Below are 21,936 nucleotides of genomic sequence, written 5' to 3'. Positions count from 1 at the left end.
TAAGGCAGCCCAGAACTGAGTAGGACCTAGAGTGAAGCATAGCTATTCAGGACAGACCATTCCCCGGAAAAGTTCTGTGTGGATGCCACAAGTAAGCACCAAGAGTTTCAGCAGCTGGCACCCATGCTGTCTTGGTGGAAGAAGATTTAGAACTCTGTCTCTCAGAAGACACAGTCTCCAAATGGGTGCCCTTATCCTTGGAGGGGTGCCAGCAAGGACTTAGGAGGACCGTTCCCTTTTCTCCTAGAGAGAATCTACATGACCTTCCACACAAAGTTGTCCATGTTAGTCTGAGAGGGCCACAGAATCACTGATACTCGACTACAGCCCCCTGGATGTTCCAGATCAAACACTAAAGGTTTCAACAGGGGATTTCTGGTTTGTATTTCAAAAGACACCCCCCCAACACACACACACACCTTGTGAATGACACATATTTGCTGGTTAAAATTTCTAAGGACTTAGCATGTACCAGAGCCTGTACTTAATAAATATTACATTATATTTTTACAATAACCCTCTGGGGGTAGATGTTGTTGTTATTGTAACTGCAAATAAATAGTTCCAAAAGTTGAAAAATTATCTAGCTTGGTCAAGGTCGTATGGTGTTTTCACTTAAGCCTAGGAGACAGAAGAGGCCGTGTTCTGAACCAATCCTGTCACTCTGCATAAGTGACTCCATTAATGGGTCACAACAGTCATCAGCCCGTGCTTGGCATGCGCATATCCTGCTTCAGTACACCGTGACTCACTCTAATCCTGTGTCTTCCTGGAGAGACTATGAGGTTAGATTGGACTCATTTCCAAATTTAGTGAGTCTTTAGTTTATCCAAGATTTTTCTCTGTATGGGGAGCATAGTTAATATATTCATTTTTCCATTTTTTCCTAAATTGTAGAGAATTAAAAAATGAAAAGTCATCCCTGTAAGGATTTAATGTAACAAGAGAAAGTGGTGAGTGGGTAAGGCTTAAAACCTCCCCCCAATGGGGGCTGGAGAGATGGCTAAGTGGTTAAGAGCACTGACTGCTCTTCAGAGGTCCTGAGTTCAATTCCCACCAAATACATGGTGGCTCAAAACCATCTATAATGGGATCTGATGCTCTTTTCTGGTGTGTCTGAAGACAGTGACTGTGCACTTACATAAAACCAAATAAATAAATAAATAAATAAATAATCCTCCCCCAATGACTCCCAGTATAGTCTAAAAGGATTTGGGTTTTAAATGAGTAGACAGGCTTTTCCATAGATTACCAGTCACTACAGAGCAAATACACTTTTTACTATTTATCCAGCTTTACTGAAGTATGATTGACAAATAAAAATTGTGTCTACTGAAGGCATACAATGTTCTGAAACACACATATTTATTATGAAACAATTATTATAATCCAGCTAATTGACATATTTAGCATCCCAGTTTCTTTTCTCCCCTCCTTTCTTTAGGGTCTAGCTACCCAGTATACCTTAGCCATATAACACAGTGTAACTAGAGTCACAATGCTTTTGATTTTTCTTAAAAAAGAAAAATGTACGTTTGTTTGCTGGAGACAGGGTCTCACTGTATAACCCTGTCTAGCCTGGAACTCAAAGAGAATCACTGCCTCCCTAGTGCAGTGCTGGGATTAGAGGTGTTCGCCACCATTCTTGGTGTGATTGCTTGAATATGAATAGCCCCCATAGGCTCATTAGCCGAGATAGGCTCATATATTTGAGTGCTGAGTCATCAGGGCATGGAACTGTTTGAAAGGATTGGAAGGATGAGGAAGTGTAGCCTTGTGGGAAAAAGTGTATCAATAGAGATGGGCTTTAAGATTCCAAAAATGCATGCCAAGCCCAGTCCTTGCCCACCCCCACCTCTCTCTGCCTACATCAAATGGAGATGTAGTTCTCAGCTATTTCTCTAGCTCTTTCCTGCACTCTGCCATGCTCCCCAACATGACAATAATGAACTAAGCCCCCCGAAACTGTAAGCAAGCCCCTATTAAAATGATTTCTTTTAAAAGAATTACCTTGGTCATGATGTCTCTTCATACCAATAGAGCTAAGTGACTAAAGCAGTTACCATATGTTATTTAAAAGCAAACAGATAAACCCAGAATCACGTATGTTGATGTTAACATCTGTGGTACTTAATGCAATCTACTGTGGTTGTTTTGATAGCTACATTTACTCCACAGATCTGGGTGGTGTATTTCTTTGTCATTCCCTGAATTGGCATACTTCCATGGTTTCTACATTTTAAAATTATTTAAAATCTCCTTGCAAAGATTAAACACACACACACACACACACACACACACACACACACACACACACACACACGCTTATCTAACTGGATATTTGGACTACAGAATTGGAGAACTAGGTTGCATCTCTAGACTAAGGTAAATGCATAGGAGACGTTTGTGGTGTTGTTGGATTCCAGTGATTTGTGATTGAGCCTGCTGTGCTTGGCTTTTTTTTTCTTCCCTGCCTGCAGGGACACTCTGTGCCTCCTTGGTTGCTCTGGTTGTCACACTCCCACTGGAATCTTCTTTACATTCAGGAGCTCATCTGAGCCCATTTCCCTTGAGCAGCCAGGGGCTTACATTGGCAGATTTGGAGCCAGCTTCATGGGCCCTGTGCCTCTCTCCTGTGTGCACCTGCAGTGTGACATCAGCTGCTGCCCAAGCAGGCAGTGACTGGTACACACTCAGTGGTGCCTGAGGCCAAAGGCAGAAATCATTGTCTGGTAAGACTTCTAGGGTGATGTGTTTATAAAAAGATAATGAGAGAAGGGGATATGTTCTATGGAGGTGTGATGAGATACGGGGGAAGGGGGAAAGGGTGCCTCCGAGGATTCATGCCAAAGCATCCCTACCCCTGAGGGACCAGACACATGATGGTATAGTATAGAATAGAGTTTATTCAGGGCAGAGAGAGACAGAGAGAGAGAGAGAGAGAGAGAGAGAGAGAGAGAGAGAGAGAGAGAGAGAGAGAGAGAGAGAGAGGAGAGGAGAGGAGAGGAGAGGAGAGGAGAGGAGAGGAGAGGAGAGGAGAGGAGAGGAGAGGAGAGGAGAGGAGAGGAGAGGAGAGGAGAGAAGAGAAGAGAAGAGAAGAGAAGAGAAGAGAAGAGAAGAGAAGAGAAGGAGTAGAAGAGTAAAGGCCAGTCACGAGCATGTGTGTGGGGGAGGGAATGGGGGGGAAGGGAAGAGCAAGAGGGCAAAGAGGAGCAAGAGATCGAGGAGGGGGCAACCAACCCCTTTTATAGTGGGTCAGGCCTACCTGGCTGTTGCCAGATAACTGTGGGGCAGAGCTTAGACAGAATGCTCACACAAGGAACCTATCATAATGGTGGCCTAAGATGAGGCAGAAGGCTTAAAACCTTCTTAATCCATTCATTCCTTTACCAGCCATTTCCAGAGCAGCTGAAAAAAGCCAAGCTCTGTGACTGGGGTTAGAGGTTCAGTCACGACACCCCTGTTCATGACGGACACCTTGATGCTTAGTAGACATGCCTGTGTTGCCTTTGGTTTTATGTCTTGAGAATACTTTAGTGTGTGTGTGTGTGTGTGTGTGTGTGTGTGTGTGTGTGTGTGTGTGTGCGTGTGTGTGTGGTGTTTTAGAAACCAGAACAATTATCCTAGGTTGGGTAAAACTATCTTCCTCTAAAGAAGCAAATAACGTTCCATACAGCCATTGTGACACCAACAGTATTATCATGGTAGAAATGCCAAGCAAATCGTGCTAATCATTTCTTCCTTTCTGGTTTTCCTGTAGAGTTGTAGTTTCCTCCTCTTCTGAGTAGGCCCAAAATCCCCATTTCTCCAGGCATGGCTGATAGGCTCAGAATTGAACCTCCAGCTCCTGGTCTGACTCAATCTTGCAGAGCTGGCAGTATAGATCAGGACTCCAGTCAGGCTCTTTAAGGCAGCTTAACTGAGCAAGAATTAGGATGGTGGATGTGTGTTCAGCCCTATATGAATAGTTAGATGGAGCAGGCAAGTTTAGATTACGGAGAGACAGAATGAAGGTGGCAGATGTGACTAGGAAAGACAAACCTGAATCTCCCATAGGAAACAGAACTGGACAGCTTCCTTCATGTGGGGATTCCAAGATGAAAAGCTGCTTTTGAGTATGGCTTCCCTGAGTCTTTCTGAGACCACTCTCACAAAGCCCAGCTTCCCTTTCTCCTACCCCCACTTTCTCTTTATCTCCCACTCCCTCAACCCTCCTCTTCATCATTCCAATAACCCTCCACATCTCTCTGACTGAGGCAATATTCCCCCTCCCCCTTTGTACTGTTGAGAAAAAAGGCAATAGAGACACTTCTTGTCATCCTGTCCCCAAAGGCTAAACACAATCCATTCTTGGGAGACATATTCTGTTTGACTCTCTGTCACTTCTCAGATGGCCTGATTGTTTTGGAAATGGGCTGTGCTCTGGCCTGGGGACCCTCTGGGGAAGGCTCAGCTTGGAGGATTCTTGGATCTATTTGTTCAGCAATTAGATTAGGGGGCTTTAGAAAGGAGAGACTGGGTAGTCACTCCTCAGTGCTCTCTGCTGGGCCAAGACAGAACCCACAGCAGGCACATCCTGTAGACCCTTTCCTGGAAATGTGACCCAGCCTTGTAGAGGCTATATATTTCTCACAATGCATGGGGCCATGCATTTTAAACCCAGATTTGTAATTTTTATCCCTTTTCTAGTAATTCAAAGTCAGTGAAGAAATTTGCAAAGGTTTCACATTCCAGGGTAGTAGACAGGGCAGTGCAAGAGGACAATCCAGAGAAGCACTGCTTGCTGGTGACTGGTGACTAAGAAAATCCAGAGAAACGAAAAGCAATGTAGCCTCCTTGAGTCACGTGGTCAAACATTTAAAACTTGATTGTGCATTCACTGTTCCATGGCCTATAACAGCTCCTGTTGAAGTGTCCAAGGCTGGGCACCTCACCAGTGCAGTTCAGCATCCACATCCTTTCCCTGAAGCTTGACAAGGGCAATGGACAGGGAGCCTTCAGTTGTCTCTCAATCCCCGGTTGCTTGGGTCTCAGCCTCTTATCCATCTCTATCCATGCTGTGTGTCGGGACAAAACCCTCCCCACCCCCTTGCAGGTCCAGCTTGGATGCCCACACCCCTGAATTCCTGGGCCTCTAAGCCCTTCCCAGCCTTTCTGGAGCGCGCTGGCATTTTTGCACAGGGTGCCGAGCAGCAGGGAACTCAGGCTGGCGTTAGGCGGAAATCTGTTTTTTCTTTGTCTTACTCGTCCCCTCCCCCACCCTTGCTTTAGCTAGGCGCATTCAGCTGCGTATAAATTAAGCACGTTCTGGTGCTTTTGCCGGTCGCATCTGGGATATTCTGGACATCTCTGGTATCTGCTCTGAATTTATGAAACCAGTAATTTACTGCTCCCAGCCTATGACGCCCGACATTGTCACTGTTTGCTTAGCGGTCTTGGTATCTGATGTTCTTAATGTTAAGGTCAATTTTATTGATACTGAACTTTCTGCCCTCATTTCTTTCTCCATTGCGGCTTTTTTTTTTTTTTTGGAGGCACACACAGAGAGGGTAACTAATCTTAATATCTTGTGTTCACAATTCTATTTAGCATGAAATCTGTAACTGACATATTAATTATAATAATCTGTTAAATATACTTTACCTACATGTTAATTATGGGAGACCATTCTCATTTATTTCTCTGGGTAGCCTATTAATTCAACCCAGATGGTACAGCTTTGTGAGATAGTAGCACTGAGCGTTTGCAGAATAAATCATGTTGCCAAGATACAGCAGCAAAAATGTTATAACATCTGAATAAGCTTTAGCACAATACAAACACTGAAGCAACGTACCTATTACTCACACACTGGGGCACCCTTACCAAACAGGGTCCGAACACCAAATGTAAAAAAATAAAAAATAAATTTTTTGAACACATCATGGTTTCCTCCAAAAAGAATGGATTCTTTATTCAAGCCCAGGGCCCCATAAATAATTCCAGGAGGGGAAGATGGAATCCTGAGGCTGCGTGCTCATAACTTAGGGGGAGGGGAAAAGAGGCAGCTGTGTGGTTCTTGAACATTCTGATCTCAAGGCTAGCATCATGCGGAGGCATGCTGAAATACTCCCTTCTGCCTCCCTAACTTCTTCCTGGAGCAAGCAGAACTTTTGGCTCCATCTTCTAGGGCTTCCATCATGGGGTGTTTTCTGGTGGAGAGGCATGTTTACCTCAAAGTGGAGAGGATCTCGTGGCAAAGCTTGAGATACAGTGGCATCTTCCTGGGGGAAGTAGACCACTGCCCACACATTCTAGTTCAGCCATGACAAGGTCACTGTCACTTACCCAGCACTTTTCAGAAGAGCCCCTAGTAGTTCTTGGAAACCAGTTAGGGACAAGATCCACATGGGCTCTGCTTTCTCAGAACCTAGGATCTAGGGGATGCGATTAGGTAGATATAGCATGGTCAGGGCCATGATCCAGGGGCCCTATTTGTTAGAGCATACAGTAAATGTTCCTAAAGAGGAGCAGGAGACTCAGAGCAGCTTCCCGGAGAGTTAAGTTTATATCCTGCCCCTGAAGCTGGAGGTAGTCAAGGTGGAGGCTGAAGAATGAAAATGGCATGTCTTCAAACAGCCTATCGCATATTCATGGGCCTGAAGGAAGTTGGTGCAAATGGGGCAGACGGTTAGTGAGGAGAGGCAGCGGTGGAGGCTTAAGCTCTATGGTTAGGTTGGCGTGCATGGCTTCTAGACTCTGATCAGCCAGTCTCTCTTAAGCCATGGGTAGCAACTCCTTTAGGGGTCAAAGGAGTCTATCACAGGAGTTACCTAAAGATCATTGGAAGACACAGATATCTACATTATGAGTCATAACAGTAATAAAATTACAGTTATGAAGAAAAAATAATTTTATGACTGTGTGTGTGTGTTAGGGGTGTCACCAAAACATGAGGAACGATATTAAAGGGTTACAGCTTTAGGAAAGTTGAGAACCACTGTATTGAGCCCTATGGCACTCACCCTTTGTCCTGATGGCCTTAGGCATTGGGAGGATATTGTTAAGCTGGGCCTGTTTGTTGAGTTTAGGCAGTGAGGGGATGATGCTAAATTTACATTTTAGAAATTCCATTCTGGGGTCCACAAAGGACCACAGGCACCCAGCTGAAGCTGTTGTTAAGGTAGAGATGGTGGTATCCTCATCTGGAAGAGAAATGACCTGGTTCCTGGCAACTCTGGGTGACATCTTTCTCTGTTTTAAAAGCTTCTCCCAGTCTTAGCAGTCTTGATACGCGCTCTCTTCTTGGAGCTTTAACAGCAACGTTTTAGATATGATTCCACAGTGAAAGATAAGCAACAATCAGGAACTCGAAAGGCCCATTAATCCATTATGTACATATGTGCGTGCGTATGTGTGTGTGTGTGTGTGTGTGTATGAGTGTGTGAGTGTGTAAGTGTGTGTGTGTATGAGTGTGTGAGTGTGTAAGTGTGTGTGTGTGTGTGTGTGTGTGTATGAGTGTGTGTGTCTGCTGTCATGAGCAAGGTTGTCTCCTGACTTCACAGCTTCCCTGTCTCTCCTCCACTAACATATGTGTTAGACTGTTACAGCACTCACAGTGTCCATGACTATCTTGGCTCCATCTCTATTAGAGATTATAGTTTTTGTAGCGTTTGGATTCCTCAGTCTTAAGAGCCCTTCCCCACAGACACTCTCATAGCACGTGATATCTCCTTTCATAGCAATGGCCACAATGTGTAATTAGAGGATAATTTGATGTTTTTTGTTTGTTTGTTTGTAATGCTCACTTGAAGCCCTATGATGGCAAGCCATGTTGGTTTCCCTTTTCATACTCTGAGCATGTGCCCAGCATGGGCTGCCTTGCAAGCAGTGGTTGCACAATGCACTAAAAAAAAAAAATCTTGAACAGCTGTATTAATTTTTATTAACTATATTAAATGTGGGCATTTTTTTAAGCATAGAGGAAGAGATGAAAACTTGGGGTGCAGAAATTGCAAGGAGTCACAAGACAGAAATGGGGGCATTGCAGAAGGGCCTTTGTAGTAATAATTAGTGATGTGTCTGTAAAAAGATAGAGGTAGGAGGTATTTTCTATGGGGGTGTGGTGAGGTATGGGGCAAGGGGTACCTCCATCGGCCCATGCCAAGGCTTCCCTTCCCCTCGAGGGACCAGCTGCAAGTTGGTATAGTATAGAATAGAGTTTATTCAGGGCTTGGGGAGGGGAGTTAATAGAGTAGTAGAGGCAGAGAGAGGGAGAGAGAAGAGAAGTAAAGGCCAGCCATGACCACGTGGAGAGAAAGAGAGGGGAGGAAGAGAATGAGGAAGGGAGGAGGAAAGGAAAGAGACCACCAGGGCAAGAGAGAAGAAGAGAGAAGCAAGAGATCAAGAGAACAAGAGAGCAAAAGTAAGAGAGGGAGGAAGGGGCAAGCAGCCTCTTTTATATTGGGTCAGGCCTATCTGGCTGTTGCCAGGTAACTGTGGGGTAGAGTTTAAACAGAATGCTAACAATTAGAGTTTAGGGAAATGACAGCCAAGTCCACTGTAGAGAGACTTACCTGAAGGCTTTGGGATGTAGGTAGCAGAGATGTTTTCAGTATTCAAATAAAAAAATCGATCATGCCTGTGAATTTCAGAGGGAATGACCATGGTTTTGAATATTAGATCTAGTCTTCATTTGACTTTGAAGAAATTAAGCAACTTTCTTTCCTTCTTTTCTTTCTTCTAAGCCACCTTCTTTTGCCCCGTTTCTTTGGTTAGAAGGTTTCTGATCATGGTTCTTAGCATCTGGGGTGCCAAGTCACGCTGGAAAATGACTTAGAAAAGTAAGTGTGTAGGCCTCAAGCCACCAACTGTCCCTCCCTTTGTCCACAAGGGCCAAGAGAGGAGTGTAAGCCAAGATTTCCAGCTCAAAGACTGCTGGTTCAGGTTTGACATCTGCCCCTTTTCTGAAAACATATTGGGAAAATATCAGGCTCTGACGCATCTGCAGAGAACTCTGAAGTCACAGCTGACCACTCCTGCCCGCCCCGCCCCTCGCTGGGCGGAGCATCCCCAGCATTCCACAGCCACGACATGGTTAAGAGGAACTTCTAGCTGGGGAATATAAAATTTTAAATGGCACAGATAACGTCAGCCTGAGTTACTGTTTTCAGAATGACACAGATGTTAGGATAAGGGAGCATAAATGGAAATTAAAGAGAAACAAATTCCGAGCAGATGTCAGGAAGCATTTTTTTTTTTTTCATGCGGAGAATCACAAATGTGTAGAATGGCCTACCAGGCTTGATTGTTAAGGCGAAGACACAGGGGACATTCGAGAGCTGATCAGATGGCATGGTGGGGGAATTAAGCAGTAAAAGAGGAAATGAGCTTGCATATGGCATCAGGCTTTCAGGGAGCCCTCCGCAGTGTCCGTGATCTTGGAGAGTTGCTGTTACCGCACTTACCTTGGATAAACACAGAGAATCTCTCTGCTTTCTGTTTTCACACATTGCAACAATCTCAAAATGGTTATTTTCACATCATAATGATGACATTTACGGAGTAAACGAGATTGGGGGAAGGAGGAGGGGAAGGAGAGAGTGAACACACACACACACACAAATACAGAAAAAATGTGTGTGGCAGGGGAGAAGGCAGAAGAGAACCTATCCTGGAACCCCCCCCCCCCCCCCCACTCCTCAACCATTATCCCTTTCTTTCTGTATCTCCTGGTAAGGGCATCATGGTGGTCAAGATTAAAGAACAGAAAACATACCAAATACCACACATGTGAAGGAAGGAAACTGACGTCAACTTTCCCCAGCTCCTTGCTGAATGGAATTTGAACTGAGGATGGAGATCTAGGCTTCAGGGTTGCTTCTCTTTCTTCTCCTTGTGCCCTCAGAGCAGTCCTGGGGAGACTGTAACCAGGTGCCCTTTAACCGGGTATCACCTGGGGGACATAGCTTATGATAATAGGGACAGAGACAGAGGGAAGCAACGACCCTGTGCCTCAGGGGAAGGTGGTTGAAGATAAAAAGTCGACTAAAACCTCATTAATCTGGACCGTGCTAATTTAGAGTATATGAATAATTCAGACCCTCTGGCTGGGCTGTAGTTTACCTTCGTACTAGATATGGTAAAAAGGTTTGCTAAGCAAATTAATAGTGTAAACAGGACGGAGGGCAGGGAATATATAGCCTATTTAAGAGAACAAACTGTTTTCACATATTTAGCAGAACCATCTGCACAGGGACAATGAGTAGGTCAATTATAAGTAATCCTGGCTTCCTCATTAATCCCAGTCTGCTGCGTGTCCATACTTGGCTGAGTTTTTATCAGCATTAGCGGAAGAAAATGAGCAAGAGTGGACCTTCTTGATAGTTTGGACTCAGTAAGGCACAGGGTTGTTTTCGTTACCTGTCTTTTCATAATTTACTTCGGACTCCTATGACTTCAAAGTTATCCGAACCACCTTTCTTAGACCCTTCTTGTGCCTTCTATCTGTTGTAGTTGAGGAGATAGAAAGATTAACATGGAGAAGACTGTCCTGGGTAATCTAAGTACAGAGGCAAGCATGGACTGCTTCTCTGGGCAGGTTCATGGCTACTTAGCAAGAGCAGGTGCCCCACATTAGCAAGTCTAAATTTAGAAACTCTGCAAGTAATTACGCTTGGACTTGGGCAGGCTGCATCTTCTCTCTGGGCACCACTTTCTACATTTATAAAAGGGAATCAGATCAATAGCATCGCAAGCCTTCCAGTTCAGCTGTTCCGTTGTTGCCGTTTATTCTCTCAGCGACAACGTCTCTTCAGTGAGAGTATATCTAGTGATGCTTGTGTTGTCTCGACCGAATGGAATGGGCGAATGAAGTGCAGAGCACACCATAGCAACAAGAGAGGGAGGTGGGGCGAGGAAGGGAGGGAGGGAAGGAGAGAGGGAGGGAGAGCAGAGAGAGAAAGAGAGGAGAGAGGGAGAGGGGGAGAGAAGGGGGGTGGGGAGGGAAGGAGGAAGGGGGAGGTGTTTGAGAGAACGGAGAGACATCTGTTGTCACAGGCTGAGAAGTAGCTTCTTCCCAGTCTCCCTTGGGACATACTCACTTCTCCCCGCTCCCCACACCCCAGCCCACCATCCTCACCCATAGAAGCCTTCGTGCCCTTCCCCTTCTGTACAGACTCGGTCTTACCACCTTTCCCTGCCATCAGCTTCTCTCCACTGCTCCATTTCTTCTTGAAGCAGAAGCCGGGTCAGGGCGCTGCCTGAAGTTCAAGGGGCTGCAGGTCTCAGTGACACTAGGGTTGCCATCGCCACCACCCTGAAGAGTTGTGCCCACGCCACTGCTCCGGTGCTGCAGGTGGGCACGGAGCAGCCTCCCATGTGTTTGGCTTCACACTTGAGTTTCTATCAGTCTCTCATCCTGCTGGTTGTTGACTCAAGCTAATCAATTGAATATCGATTTCATGTACAATTTCCACTTAAGCGGTTCTCAAATAATACTTGGTCAGTGTACATTTAAAACCTTTGCCACTGAAAGAAATCAGCGTCTAGGCCCTTCCAGAAACAAACCCTGCCCACTGCCATGCCTCACGGCTTTGTCTGCAGTTGGATGAATGCGTTTCCCTTCTTAACTGTGTGTTTGATTTACACTGCCAATTTTCTGCCCTGCAACTGGGAAACTCAGTAGCAAGATCTCTTTAGAGATCTGCAAAAAACCATGTAGGTCTCATTGGTGCGTACAGTTGTCTCCCTAATTTTTCCTGTGTTTTTTTTCTTCTTCTTGTGTGGTTTATGAGGTTACCAGTGTTCTGAAAATATAGAAATTCCAGAAACAAACATGTTCGTTTAAATAGCTTTTATGGCATTATGTTATCATAATTAATTTGCTTTATTAGTTGTTATTGTTAATATCCCCTCTTCTTTATTTTAAGAGACAGAATGTCGGTGTGATAGCCCAGGCTGCAAGCCCTCTCTCAAGTCAACCTCCTGCGTACTGAGGCTATAGCATTTCATCATAGTGTGTACATACAGGGGAAAGAATCCGAGTACGGGTACAGCACAGGGCTGCCTGGTTTCAGGCACCCAGTTTACGGAGTCTTGGAACTTGCCCTTCACTTACTGGCCCTACCTTCCCAGGTGTAGATTAGAGACCTTATGGGAAAGGAAAGAAGGTTAGGAGACTGTTGGGTCACACAAGTGGGAAAAGGGTCTTTGGCCAGAGCTTCCAGGCTTGCTACACGTCCCAGGAGGGCCTTGTCTCCCAGGCATTGCTCAAATGGCTTCTATTCAACTCATCGGGCTTGGAAAGTCAATTTCTCCAGAATCACCAACCTTGGTTAAGTCTTTGGTTAAAGTCTTTCTGAGTTCAGTTGACATCCCTACGAGCAACTGCTGTGGTGGCTAGGGAGCTGGGCCAGCGCTGCTGAGCTCTGGCCTCTGTCGGCCTTGCTGTAGTTCCCTTTCCTGCTCATTGGCTGCATGAGCTCTGGCTTCTGGGAAACTCTTTCTGCAGAAAAGTCCCAGAGCTTGTCTATTCCCTGGAGTAACTAGCCTTGGTGAGGGGCCAGGCATAGAGACCAAGATTTGCAAATGGCAAATATGGCCTGTAGATGTATATTATTCAGTGTGCATAGTGTCTTACCTCCAAATAAGTAAATATACAAAATTGGTATATAAAATTTAAAATATCAGATAATTTGGGACAACAGATCCTACATCCATTCACAGCAATATTCACTAGTCCTGAATAATGGTTAATTCTTCATATATCACCCTGTTCCCCCAGTCCCCATAGCTTCCTATTGCCTTACTACAGTCTTGTTCGTTATATAACTTGTAAACCTCAGTATACACTCTCCCCTGGAAGCAGTTACTTAAGAATGAAACACAAATTCATGATCCAATGAATGGATTGATAAGGCTAAGTAATTTTGAGACTTTATTTACTTGGAAATCCCTGTGAGTCATGGCAGGCTTGGAAGTTGAAGTGTGAAATGATTAATAATTAAGAACTGATATTGGCCAGGGAGACCCTGGAGCCTCTGAAACAATTCTGGCCATTGCCATTTCTCTTGGTTACCCATCATAATTAGATGGTAGGGCTCTATTGCTGAAGACACTACCCACTTTGGACATATAACAGAAAACTCACCAGGAAACTGTGTCTCTGCTTGACGGCTTATGCAACACCAGTGGGTGCTCTGAAGGGTCCTGCAAGAGAAGACACATCAATGGTCTTACTCAGTACTGAACCTTGTATGCTTCAACCTGACCTGTTGGCAAGGTATCCCTATTAACGCATAGCAGCATGATGGTTATGGGGACAACCTGCCCCTCTTTTTGATCAGTTATGAGGCTGTTCCACAGGAGGGATTTCAAGCTTGGTATTAAAAGCCCATGACTGGGGATCTCATAGGCTCTGGGGAGAAGGTGTGTATGCGAGACCTACTGTTGTTTTGCTAAATGGTCACATTGTCACACTGTACCTTAAACATTTATGGTTATGCCCATAGGTTGGTGTCACTCCCAGGTTTGGCTAGAAAAGCTTCTTTTTGCAGAGGGGTTGATGGATGCAGAGACTCAGTATTGACCAAAGTGCTCAGCATGGATAGGCCATCTGTATCAATACCCAAGGCTCAGGGAACTTTATTGAAGGGGAGGTGGAGAGAATTTACAAGATGGGAAGGAGAGCTGTGAAGTGCTGATTTCTGGGCATGGTATGGCTGTCCGCATGCATCGATTCACAGCTGTAGTGGTTATCTTCTGTACACAATCTCTGTACATGATCAAGCCAGTCAAAATTTTAACATGAATAGAGGACAGGCCCCTGGCTCCTCTCCTCCCCTGTAACAGGAGGAGCTATTGGCAGTTGATTACTGTTGATGGAGGGAGAGTCACTCTCATTTGCACACCTGGCCAGTGGCAGGATGCTTCTTCCCAGTGCATGAGCACACATCCATGTGCCTATGGCGAGCACAACAACAACAACAAAATAAAATAAAAATAAGACATGAGGCTGGAAAGAAGATGGCGTGAAGGATATGATTAATATAGACTTCATACATACATGGGATTTTCAAATAATGAATAATATTAAAACACAAGGAGACCTGAAACCCAAAAGATGCAGAATTAAAATTTTCAAATAATTTGAAACAGAGGAGCAAAGAATCAATGCTGTCCCTCTAATGGTGCTGTTTATTGTGGCTGGTCTTCCCGTGGGCTTCCCTAAGAGAGGGTGTGGCATCACAGCTATGGCTAACTCGGCGGTACTTCCCGCCTGTGGGATATGCGTCATCACATGAATGACTTGGACTACTCAGTGTAGAAGGTTAGGCTTTGCAGTTACCAGGTACCTGTACGACCTGGAGGATGATCCACAAGGCATCACTGTGGGGACATGTGTCTGCATTGTCTTCCTTTCTTGTATGTGTTCATGTGTGTGCATCCATGAGCACATGCATGTAGAGACCAGAGGTGAAACCATGGGTGTTTAACCCATGTACTACTTTTTCGTGAGGCACAATAGCTCCCTGGGACCTGGGCCTCACTGACTGGGCTCAGCATCCTGGCCAGTGAACCCTCCAGATCTGCCTGTGTGTGCTTTTCTAGTACTTCGATAACAAACTCATGCCACATTCGTTGTTCACTGATGGTTGATATGATCCAGAGATTAAGCTATGGGTGAGACGTCAGTCACACAGATGTGCCCAGAAGAATGAGTTATTGGGGGGTGGGGGGGAAGAAATTGCGTGAGTTCATAGTGAAGACGACAATGGAGATAAATGTGCTTTCTGTAATTTTTCTTTCTTTTTCTTTCTTCCTTCCTTCCTTCCTTCCTTCCTTTCTTTCTTTCTTTCTTTCTTTCTTTCTTTCTTTCTTTCTTTCTTTCTTTCTTTCTTTCTTTCTTTCTTTCTTTCTTTCTTTCTTTCTCTCTCTCTCTCTCTCTCTCTCTCTCTTTCTTTCTTTCTTTCTTTCTTTCCTTCCTCCCTTCCTTTCTTTCTTTCTTTCTTTCTTTCTTTCTTTCTTTCTTTCTTTCTTTCTTTCTTTCTTTCTTTCTCTCTCTCTCTCTTTCTCTTCTTCTTCTTCTTCTTCTTCTTCTTCTTCTTCTTCTTCTTCTTCTTCTTCTTCCTCTTCTTCTTCTTCACTTTTGAAGCTCCCCTTTTCTTTTCTTTTGAAAACAGTACAGCATCTATTCTGACTCAACTCATGCAATTTTCAGGGTGGATACGCAGCACATGGTGGACAAATTACCAGTCATCCATGGAGACTTTGCTCATCGACCAACCAACCCATGTGTTCTTTCTGCTGGCTTGTGCAGATGGTGGGGTGCCAGCCCAGGATGCAACAGGTTGTCCTAGGACCACAGGAGGACCATAATTAACAGATGGAAAGAGAGATGGATCCAGGCTGCACTGCCTTGCTCCAGCTACATCTGAAGCCACTGTTTTAGTCTTCAGTGTCACTCTGTCCTGTTAGATGACTGAACCGTGTTGCCCTGCTAGGAGTAAACTTTGTTATATGTATACACACACACACACACACACACACACACACACACACACATGCGCGCGCGCGTGTGTGTTTATTAAACTGCTTACTTTGCTGCCTGGCTGTTGTTGGGTTGCTTCTGACATTGCCTCTCAGCTTCAAGCTCTGTTGCTACAAGGTCCTTCCACACACAAAGAGGTGTGTTATCTCCCCTTACTGTGCCATGGTTGTGTAGAAGGAAGACATGTGTAAATGGTAAACCAACAGTAAGCCTCTGCCAGAGAATGTCAGGCTTCCCAAGTACCTCCTAGTGCCTGACAAGGCTGCTCCTTTTGTTGTTTTCTAGAACACACAGAAGGAGGTCACAGCAGCAGGGAGAAAGCCGTCCGGAGCCATGTGTATTGGAAGGTCTTCTGCCATCACAGCTGTTTGATCTCAGGTGAGTGTCCAAATGTCTCTCAATCTATTTCCTAATTATGCCTCAGGAGTGGTGACTGACACTCTGTAGGGTTCATGTGATGATTGACAGATTCCATGAGACAATGTGTGTAAAGCCCCAGACAAGAGGCCAAGCTCAGGAAAGAGCAGCTGGGGGTGATTACGTTTTGGATGAGCTGTTGAGAGGTGGGATAGCATTGCAGGGAATGGCTTAGCTTCTGGAGTTGGACCGCCTGGATTCTCAGCTCATTTTTTTTCCATGGCATCTTTAAGCATCAGTGTCATCTTCATCTGCAAAACCAGGATAATAGCAATACAAAGCGTCTAGTCACAAACTTATCCTGTGAATGAGGTGATGTGTGTCACTAGTACATTTAGGGTGTCTCTCTCTCTCTCTGTGGTGTTTTTATTTGTGTGTGTTGTAAAAGAGAGGAAGGACAGAGAGGAAGAGAGGGGGGAGGGAAAGAGAGAGAGAGGAAGAGAGAGAGAGAAAGAGAGAGAGAGAGAGAGAGAGAGAGAGAGAGAGAGAGAGAGAGAGAGAGAGAGAGAGAGAGAGAATATATGTGTAGTGTGGCACACAGTTGAAGGAGAGAGGGGAAACCTTCAGTTCAGGAGTTGGTTCTCTTCTTCCACTGTGTAGATTCTGTGAATCAAACAAACTCAGGTTATCAGGTACAGTTGCAAGTGTCTTTAGCCATTGAACCTTCTTACTGGTCCTTTAAAAAAGTTTTTATTACATCTAATTTATTTATGGATGTGATGATTTAATATATACAAGAAGCACACAGTGTCTGTCATATACTCATAACAAACAGCTATATAAACTTATTATAAGTGTAGATTTGGTAGTTAGTGGTATATTTAGAGTCCTTAAAACATGAAACAGGTCTTTTAAGAAAATCCTTACTTACTGAAAGTTATTGCCAGCAATACTCTTGTAATCAAAAGCAACCATTATTTTTCCTTTAGCTTTAAAGCAAGGCACAAAAATATTTAAAAAGAATAAATTGCAACCTAAAAGATACATTAAATTTCACACTTTAACTGAACTTTTCTCTGACCAAACAGAAAAAATAATGCCCAGTCATTTGTACTGCTTCATTATTTTCAGCACACACACAAACTCCAAGTGGTCACAAAAGACAGAATTGATGTAACCCAAATTTCTCATCTTTGTATTTTCTCTGAGTGTTTACTTTGAATCTACTAAATCAACACAGGAACATGTCACATGGCCAGAAGTAGAGACATAGACTACGGCAGAAATATGTGCCAGAAATTCTAAACCTTTGCAAAATCATCCCGTTAACGCACAGCTTGTAGCTGAGTCCTGTGGGACCGGCTCCCTCACCAGCTGGGACTGTCCTGAGCTGCCTTCCAGGAGAATTCAGTATTTATTAAATCACAACAGTAAAAAAACATAACAAAACAAAACAAAAATGGTGTGAATTTGAGGCTTGTGTTTCTTTTGCAAACTCAACAGATAATGAAGCTGTTATTTAGAAGTTAGACTAAGAGAGGATTGTTTACACAGAGGAGGACTCATCACAAGCACTGCTGAGAACTGCAGGCTCATGGAACAAAACTGCTAACAACTTTCAGTCCACTTTCTGGTCAGTTTAGTGATTCATTGAAAATGAAACCCCACTTCAAGACACCCCTCCCCCGACCCTCAATTTCCTGTATTTTGAAATTTTTCTTAGGCTGTGTAGGGAATACATGGATGTTTCTGGAAGCAATGACCAATGCTCCTTGCCTTGATGAGAATTTCACTGGGTTTAGGGACAGCTTTTGCCCTCTTAGGACCTGATCTTTGAAGACTGCGTAAGTAGTGCCAGATTATAGAGGTCTCAGAAGATTTCTGGACACAAAGATTTGAAGAGTCTTTTCTTCTTCTTCTTCTTCTTCTTCTTCTTCTTCTTCTTCTTCTTCTTCTTCTTCTTCTTCTTCTTCTTCTTCTTCTTCTTCTTCTTCTTCTTCTTCTTCTTCTTCTCCTCCTCCTCCTCCTCCTCCTCCTCCTCCTCCTCCTCCTCCTCCTCCCCCTCCCCCTCCCCCTCCCCCTCCCCCTTCCCCTTCCCCTCCTCCCCCTCCTCCTCCCCCTTGCCTCCTCCCCCTCCACTGGTTTTGTTTTTAAGACAAGGTCATAATGTATGCTGGACCATTATTCCTGGCTAAAATTGTGGCTTTAAAGTGATGCTCTCATTGTCTGCAGGGCAGTTTTATCATTCTATTTCCTTATTTAAAAATCTTTAAGTATGCAAAAAGAACATTCTACCCCGAATTTCACCATTTCTTCATGTGCTGAAGTGAGAAACACAAACACTTGATTCAGAGTAGATTCTGGGGCTATGTATGATGGTAAAAGAAGACTTAGAAAAACACAGGAATTATTAATGTAATTATTAATTCATCTTTATTCATTGATCAACTTGAGATTCTATATAGTGGTTTTAAAATTTTGTGAAATTAATTTGGCAGTTAAAGCTAACACATGTTCCTCTTTTCTTTGGGTGCCTGTCACTTGAACAGTCCAATTTATTTCTATTAAAATATTTAAAAGGATTCTTTAATTGCTTTTGTCAGTAGTTATTATATTAAAGATTTCTATTAGTTTTAAAAATGTCTCATTTTATTTCCTTCATTTTTCTCATTAAAGAAACAGGTCTAGAAAAAATGAGTTCAATTCAGTAGCCGACAACTGCCCATCCACTGTTGAGCCTACTAATAACTTATGCTTGGTTCTTGCAATGCTAGAGGTCCTGATGTTAATCTTGAAAAAATCAAGACTGATTGAAAAACATGTTAAAAATGTGACTTTGTAAAAAAATGTCTGAAGACCTTGAGGAAAACCCAGGACAAACAGTGGCCTGATACAGTCAAGGCAAAACTTTGTGTTAACTTCAGAGATTTTATTTTGTATTAAGGCCTTGTTTCAGCTGATACTTATTTGAAGTTATTGAATGCACATAAGAAATAAAAAAGAATAGGAAATAAATTGGAGCCTTTGGAAATACAGATATAATTGTGGATAAGAACTGGGTAATTTAATGTGAATAATTATGCTCATACAGTTGGTTAGCAAAACTGGGCTGGATTCCGGAATCCATTTTCTCTATCTACCAACTCCTCACTGGGGACTTTTGCTATGAGAGTGCCTGGCCACCTGGCTGAGAATGGAAAATGAAGTTATTCATGTTCTTGTAGCACACAGAAATAATAATTCTGACAAATAAAGAAGGCAATGATAATGTGAGACAAGTCTCTACCCTCATGACATTCTCAACTAGAGGCTGAGTAGAGCGAACTTGGCCCCAGCTCAGACAGATCTGAATTCATATCCAATCAGACAGTCATTCTTTCAACCAACATCTGATACTGGTGAGTGTGCCTCAATCTTTACTACAATCTCTTAAATTATTTTTCTATGAGTATCTTGCATCATGCACGTTTGACACACGGGGAGTAGTTTGATGAGAGCCACAATCAAGCACAAAAAGAGTCAACAGAAACAGACACATAGATGACCCAAGCAAGGACTTTTAAAAGGTGATAATAGATGTGTCAAGGCAAAACTGGAAAGGCAGAAGAAAACGGATGGAAAGAGAGAGAAAAAATGTCCACTTGGATGCAGCTGAAAGAGCACCAAGGGATTGTTAGAATAAAATAGCAGGGGAGGAGCAGAACAAGAGTGGTCTAGTTTAAATATTATTAAAAGCCCCAAAGAAGGGGGAGAGATAATGCAACAAAATGGTGATATGGATGTCATTGCTGACCTAGAATTGTCTGAACTCAACCCTCAGAAGCTGTGCAACCCCCAACAAGAGGGATGTGGTAAAGACACTGACATCCAGGCACACCGTAGTCAATCTGCTGAAACCAAAGAAAGATCAAAAGAGAAATCTAACCAGCAAGCAGAGGGAAAAGCCTGATTCCTCAAAAGGGCAACATGAAGAATTGCTGCAGTTCTCAACAGAGGCTGTGGAACTTAAAAAGAAATAGAATTATCTTTACCAAGAGAAAAAAAAAAGTATCAAGCAATTTAGCATTAGACACCTAGCAAAACCCTTCAAAGGTGAGTGACGAATTTCTCCCCAGAAACTGACAGAATGAATAAAGAAGCATAAGCTACAGACAGAAAGCAAACAGTACATCTATCCACAGCCCTGGATACAGGCTATATAAAGAACTCTTAGAATTCAATAGTAAGAAGATAATCCCTTAAAATGGCCAAAAATATTTTGACCTACACGCCACCCCAAAACAATCAAACGAATCCAATACACAGAAATGGCTGTTGGAAACACGAGAAATTGTTCCAAGTTTGTTACTTACTAGGAAAATAAATGTAAACCAAACTTGCTGCTTACTCCCTCGAATGGCTGAAGTGAAATGGACAAAAACTGCCAACAGTTAGTACAATTGAAACTCTTACCATTGATGATAAGAATGTAGAACTGTACAACTGTGGTAAATTGGAGTTTTCTTATGTACTAAACATATAATTACTTACACAATCTAGCAAACCTTTGCTCAGCAAAGAAAGATCTCAGGCAATTCATAGCTGTTTTTTCATGATAAATAGATCCCAGAAATAATACAGGTGCCAACCAGCAGGGTAAGGAAGAAACACCTTCCCTTGGATGAAGGAAAACATCTCCAGTTTCAAGGACAGGGGACTCTTGAAGAGGTGTGTGTGTGTGTGTGTGTGTTCTTGTTTCTTTCCTGTTGATGTGATAGATCATCCTTCCCAAAAGCAACCATGGAGGAAAGGATATATTTGGCTCACACATCCCAATCACAATCCATTATCAAAGGAAGTTAGGGGAGAAACTTGGAGGTAGGAACCATGGATGAATGTTGTTTGCTATCTCCCCTACTGATTCATACTTTGCTAGCTTTTCATTCAGCCTAAGAATTGTCTTGCTCACATTGGTTATTCTCTCCAACATCAGTTAATAAGACAGTCACTCATATCCATGGCCACAGAGGAAGCTGATCTAGGCAATTACTGAAGTGAATTCCTTTTTACGATCGTGTCAAATTAACAATGTGTGTCAAATTGACAGCACAGTGTGACTGCTTAAAGCAACAATAATAACTTTATATTAATGGCATCTATGACATAGGAAGCACAAATCCACAACAACATATAGGATAGAGTTGGAAAATCAATGATAAGTTCATAGTTTTAAGAACAAAAGGCGACATTGTATATACTAAAGACAAGAGAGAGAGAGAGAGAGAGAGAGAGAGAGAGAGAGAGAGAGAGAGAGAGAGAGAGAGATTGAAACGAGAGATGGCTCATTGGTTAAGGGCACACTCCTGCTCTTTCAGAGGCCCCACATTTGATTCCTAGCACCCACAGCAGATCGTTCATAACTACTTTAAACTTCAGTCAAGGGACTCCAATTCCCTTAGACTTCTGCAGTTACCTGTAGCCATGTGATGAACACAAACATATGTAGACAATGCATACACATAAGGGCAAAATAAAATAAAATAAAATAAAATAAAATAAAATAAAATAAAATAAAATAAAATGAAAATGTAACCTGACTAGTTAGGAAAGGTAAGCTTTCATCTGAAAGCTAAATGAATTTTTCATTTGTGATTAATCCTGTTGGCTGAGCACAGTAAAAAACACATTTACATAGTTCCCTGTGAAGGATGAAGTGGTGGAAATAATGAGTTTAGTGCTTTGTTGCTTTGGGTATTGCAACATGCTGCATTTAGCATGAGTATCCTAGCCATGAGCTCTCTCACTGAGTTGCATCCGTAGCCAAAACTAGCTCTTCTCGAAGCATCCCACAATACAAGGTATGACGAAGTGAAGGTTCTTTTGTGGTGGACATGGATTTAATACTCAGGCCAATAGTGTTAGCTGTTATCCAATTGGTCAGCAATCTGGCTTTCCTCATTCTTCCTGTTACATGAATACATTGAAATGACACTCAGCAATAGATCTGAAATTGACTGATACATAACACCAGCTTTATCAGTCGTTACTGTAAATAAAAACATTCTAAATAT

The 21,936-nt window shown here is 43.2% G+C and overlaps 1 long non-coding RNA gene across 1 annotated transcript; it reads left to right on the top strand.

Annotated features, from left to right (window-relative positions):
* Positions 1 to 10,996: 10,996 nt before the first annotated feature.
* Gm35797 lies at positions 10,997 to 21,103 on the top strand. The gene is made up of 5 exons (XR_879075.2): positions 10,997 to 11,335; positions 15,815 to 15,907; positions 17,390 to 17,519; positions 17,610 to 17,730; positions 18,563 to 21,103. It is a non-coding gene; the product is annotated as a predicted gene, 35797 (long non-coding RNA).
* Positions 21,104 to 21,936: the final 833 nt, after the last annotated feature.

The sequence above is a fragment of the Mus musculus genome, chromosome 8 (assembly GCF_000001635.26).
Source record: "Mus musculus strain C57BL/6J chromosome 8, GRCm38.p6 C57BL/6J".
Taxonomy (NCBI): domain Eukaryota; kingdom Metazoa; phylum Chordata; class Mammalia; order Rodentia; family Muridae; genus Mus; species Mus musculus.
The sequence above is the reverse complement of the archived record's forward strand: the minus strand, read 5'-3'. Positions and strand labels throughout refer to the sequence as shown.